Raw genomic sequence first — 5,361 nt, 5'->3', positions numbered from 1 at the left:
CGTTGTTAATAGCCCCATGTTAGCAGCCCATTACACTGGTGACGAGGTGGAAAGGAGCCTGCGTGCACTGCTGTACGCACTCGGTCCCCAGCAGTGTTTTGGAGCCCTTGATGTGGGCCATATAACCACAGGGGCTCTGTTTATTCAGTGGAAGCCTGTGGTGGTGTTCCTGTGAGGCCTGCCGTGGGCTGGTGATGACCCCCAGCTCCCTGAGGTGTCTGAAGGGAAGTGGGAGTGTCCCTGAGCGCCCGGCCTGAGCCCTTCTTTGTGACCTCCACGATCCTCTGGTGCCAGAAGACCACAGTGAAGCCTGCTACTCAGAGAGCAGAGAGAGCATCTGGCTGCGTGTCGGCACCTTATGCGGGGCAGTGACTGCTGAGTCCAGGAGGTGGGCCGCGCATGTGCCGCTGAGAGCGTCTGAGACTGCGCGAGAATGGCGTCGATCCCGGCCATTGAGCCGTTTACAGTGGATGGCGCCCCATCGTCCCTCGCCCGAGGTGGAGAGACTGGACTGACCGGCTACAGATATACTTCGAAGGGGCAGGTATAGCCCGAGACAGGCGCAGGCCCCTACAGCTCCATTTGGAGGGCAAAGACATCCACCGCATATACAAAACTTTAGTGGAGGCCACACCCAAAACCTACATGTCGCTGCTGAACGCCAGATAACCTTGAGTCTAGATGTTGGTGTAACTTTCCTGAAGAGCAACAAGGTAGAATGTGCTCCTTAACCCCCAAATTGGACTATGTGACGAGTTGAAAGACTTGTTATCACTAATAGTGAACCCTCCAGAAGATTGTCCCTCATTTATCGAATTAACAGTGAAGCTTGATCACCAGCTACATGAGAGAAGAGGAGAGAAGGCTCGTGTAGTTGGACCTAAATATGTCATGTTACGCACTGAGAAGAAGGAACCCAGAGACACCTCTGAGCCGATGCAGATAGGAGGATTAAGAGGACCTTTATCTGCGGAAGAAAAAGATAAACGAAGAAAGAACAATCTTTGTTTATATTGTGGCAAAGGGGGACATTACGCCAAGGAATGTCCCGTACGTCCTAAGAATCCTAAAAATGTAGCTAGTGGCACCTTGGTCCCGGAAAACTTGCAAGCTTGAAGAATAAAGAGATTGATTCTTCAAGTATGAAAAGTGATCAGATCTCCAAAAAGAAACATAGGGTGCCTAGCCCAGTAAAACATTTTACGTTGCATATCACTTTAATTTATTCCACACAAGGCAGACAGAAGATATCCCTATTGTTGGACCCAGGAGCTACGGGTAATTTTTTTGATTTACAGTTGGCAAAAAGTATAGGGATAACTTATATTCCCAAAGAACATCCAGAGCCTATACGAGCCGTAGATGGAACTGAACTATCATCTGGGTTGATAACCTATCAAACTCCCTCTCTGATTATTGTTTTCAGTAATGGGCATTCGGAGGAGATTATTTTGGATTTAATTGATGCTCCCGCATTTGGGGCAATACTTGGGGTTCCCTGGCTTCAGGCCCATAATCCGCAGATCAATTGGGCTAGTAGTACCGTAACTTTGAAATCGCATTACTGTTTACTTCATTGTTACGAAGAAGCCAGTGAGGACATTAACCCATTATACTGTGCCGTGCATACTGCGGCGGCAGCTTCTTGTGTTCCAGAAATCTATGCAGACTTTCAAGAAGTTTTTAATGAAATCGAAGCCACTAAATTACCACCGCATCGTAGCTATGACTGTCGCATTGATTTAATACCCGGAGCGGAACTACAGTGTAGTCGCATCTATGCCCTTACCCCCTCGGAGACCGAATACTTAAAGAACTATTTAGATAACATGCTCCTCAAAGGATTCATAAGACCTTCAACCTCCCCTGTGCCATCTCCTCTGTTTTTTATGGACAAAAGGGAAGGGGGCCTTAGTGCTTGCTTGGATTATAGAGCCTTAAACAAGGTGACTATAAAAAACAAATATCCGCTACCACTCATTCCTGTTCTTCTTGATCAAATAAGAGGAGCTAAGATATTCACCAAGATAGATCTCCGGGGTGCATACCATCTCATCCGAGTCAAACAGGGAGATGAGTGGAAAACTGCATTTCGGACTAAATTTGGTCTTTATGAGTACTGTGTCATGCCATTTGGCCTTTGTAATGCTCCTGCAGCATTTCAGTATTTCATCAATGACATTTTAAGAGAATATTTGGAAATATTTGTAATAGTGTACATTGACGATATTCTCATATATTTGCAAAATGAACAGGATCATATTAGGCATGTAAAAAAGATCTTAAGTAAACTGCAGGAGAACCAGCTATTTGCCAAGTTAGACAAAAGTACCTTCCATACCACGAAATAGACTTTTTAGGGTTCATCATCAAACCTGACGGCATTCAAATGGATCCTCAAAAAGTGAAAGCCTTAATTCAATGGCCTAGTCCTACTTCTGTTAAGGAAATACAGTCCTTCTTAGGATTTGCCAACTTTTACCGAAGGTTTATAGATCATTTTTCTGATTCAGTGGCGCCCATAACTCAGTTACTCAAGAAGGGTGTACCATTTCTATGGTCTAAGGAAGCTGAGCAAGCATTTCGCTCTTTAAAAGACAAGTTCACAACAGCTCCTATAATCAAACACGCTGACAATACACAACCCTTCTTCGTAGAGGCAGACGCTTCACAATATGCCGTAGGGGGGGTGCTATCTCAACGAGACTAAGTGTCTGGTCACATGCATCCCAAAGCCTACTTTTCCAAGACCCTGTTGGCGGCGGAACAAAATTATACCATTGGAGAGAGAGAATTGTTGGCTATTAAGCTTGCCTTCCAAGAATGGAGACATCATTTGTTAGGTTCCCCACATGTAATCACTATCTCCTCTGATCACAAGAACCTCCAGTTTTTTAGATCCGCACGTGCACTCACTCCCAGGCAAATGAGATGGGTATCCTTCTTTAGCGAGTTCGATTTCATTGTCACCTACTGTCCTGGGCCCCAACATGGCAAAGCTGATGCACTATCACAGTTAGGACATCCTGTAGATATGACCAGAGACAACCCTCTCCCTATCATACCCGAAAACAGGATCATAGGAGTCGGAGACAAGAATAAGAATTTCTTGGACAACCTAAGACAGCAATATAGCAACCTCCCTAATGAGGAGTGGAAAGCATCACCTTTAAATGATATCAGAGATGGGTTGTATTATCATGAAAATAAGTTATATGTACCTACTCCCGAGTTACAAAAACAAATCATGGATTGGTGTCATGCAAGTTCTTTAGCAGGGCATCCAGGTAGGGAAAAAACCTCCAACATGTGTCAAAGATGGTTTTGGTGGGAGAATATGCTAAAAGACATTGCCACATTCGTTCAAGCTTGTTCAACTTGTGCCAGACAGAAACCTTCCCATTGTGCTCCCACAGGGTTATTAAAAACCATAGCAGTCCCTCCCTCACCCTGGCATTCCATTAGCATGGACTTCATCACCGATCTTCCTACTTGTCAAGGTTATAACACTATTTATGTGGTAGTAGATATGTTGTCCAAGATGGCCCATTTCGTCCTGTTGAAGAGAATACCTTCTTCTAAAGAACTAGCTCACATATTCCTAGATCAAGTAGTACGTCTTCATGGTTTGCCCTCTGTCATAATTTCTGACAGAGGCCCCCAATTTGTATCCAAAGTTTGGCAAGGTATGTGTTCAGTTCTAGGTATTGACCATAGACTTTCCACTGCCTACCATCCTCAAACAGATGGTCAAACAGAGAGAACGAATCAAACTCTTGAACAGTATCTGCGTTGTTTATTGACCACTTTTTCCTCCACCTGGGTTCAGGCTCTTCCATTAGCAGAATTTGCCTATAACAACTCTCAACACTCGGCTATTGGTATTTCTCCTTTCTTTTTTGTCTATGCCCAACATCCAAGAATGCTACCTATTGTTTTGTCCCACGTAGAGACTGACATACCTGCATTAGAGGAGCATCATAAAGAAATAAAAGGGGTGTGGGAGGCAGCTAAAGGAGAATTAAGTAAAGCTAAAGAAGTCATGAAAAGACAAGCAGACAAACATCGAAGAACCGAACCCACATACACCATAGGAGAGAAAGTATGGCTTTCCACCAAGAATCTGACAATGGAAGGGTCTAAAAAACTGCAACCCTGATTCATAGGACCCTTTCTGATACAACAAATTATAACTCCTGTTACATTGAAGTTACAACTACCCTCTCAAATGAAAATACACCCTGTTTTCCATTGCTCTTTGGTCAAGAAATACATCCTTCCACTAAAAGCTGACACACCACCCCCACCCTTGACAATTAATTGAGAGGAAGAATATGAAGTACGCACAATAGTGGACTCTCGGAGACTTAGGGGTAAACTGCAATACCTCATAGATTGGGTGGGCTACCCCCCTGAAGACAGATCTTGGGAATCCGCAGAAAACATCAATGCTGCTAGGTTAGTTAGAAGATTTCATGCCTTACATCCAACCAAACCTAGTCCAGGGAATAGGCCTTTGAGGATGGATACTTTTAGAGTATTACAGCGCGGGCCAAAGCGAAGACATTGACATGTGGTTAGAGTTGGTTTCCCCAGGTCCTTCCACACGCTCCCTTGAATTACAGAACCTCACTAAGTGGTTATTTTAAGACGCTCCCTTAGTTACGTAAAGGGACGCGTTTCCGTGTAAGCCATTGCTTGGCTTACTGTTCCGGTACCACGCCCCTTCCTTGCCTTCTTGTTTCTGAACAGCAGCTCTTTTCCAGCGTCGCTGCCCCATTCCTGCTTGTTTTCATTGTCCGCCTCTATAACAGCTCCAGGTGGAATAGGTTCCTTATCCCTGCTTTCCGATTTCAAACCCCATTTGGAAAGTGCTGTGGAACCTCTCGGCAGTTCATTGCCTGAACGTCTTTTTATTTCCTTGCACTCCCGACCCCCCTGCCAGAATCCTAGATACGGTAGGCGTTCAGAGTCTTGTATCGCTTCATCCCCACCAGGGGCTCTATTGGTCCGCCCTCAATTACCTTGGAGGGTATTCCGCTGGGTTATTGAAACGGCTCGCCTCGTTCCTGGCAGTTTTAACCCTTGTGTTGACCGGATGGTCATTGCTGCTTAGTGTGTTATTTTCTACCCTGTTGAGAGTGTGCGCGCTCCGCCTGGGACTCCCTTCCAGGGCCGGGCGGCACTCCTCTTGAGTGTGTGGCTGCTCCGCTCTTCTTCCCCACCTGGAGAGCCGGCCAGCACACCTCAAATCCAACCCCCCTTTTTTCTTTTCGTTTGAGTGTATGGTGTGTATGTGTGTCCTTTGAAGGTCCTGCCCTATTTTACCTAGCACTCGTATTCACTGGTGCATCTTGAGTG

Source organism: Lissotriton vulgaris, unplaced genomic scaffold (assembly GCF_964263255.1).
Source record: "Lissotriton vulgaris unplaced genomic scaffold, aLisVul1.2 SCAFFOLD_921, whole genome shotgun sequence".
Lineage (NCBI taxonomy): Eukaryota > Metazoa > Chordata > Amphibia > Caudata > Salamandridae > Lissotriton > Lissotriton vulgaris.
This window is presented reverse-complemented; position numbering follows the sequence as displayed.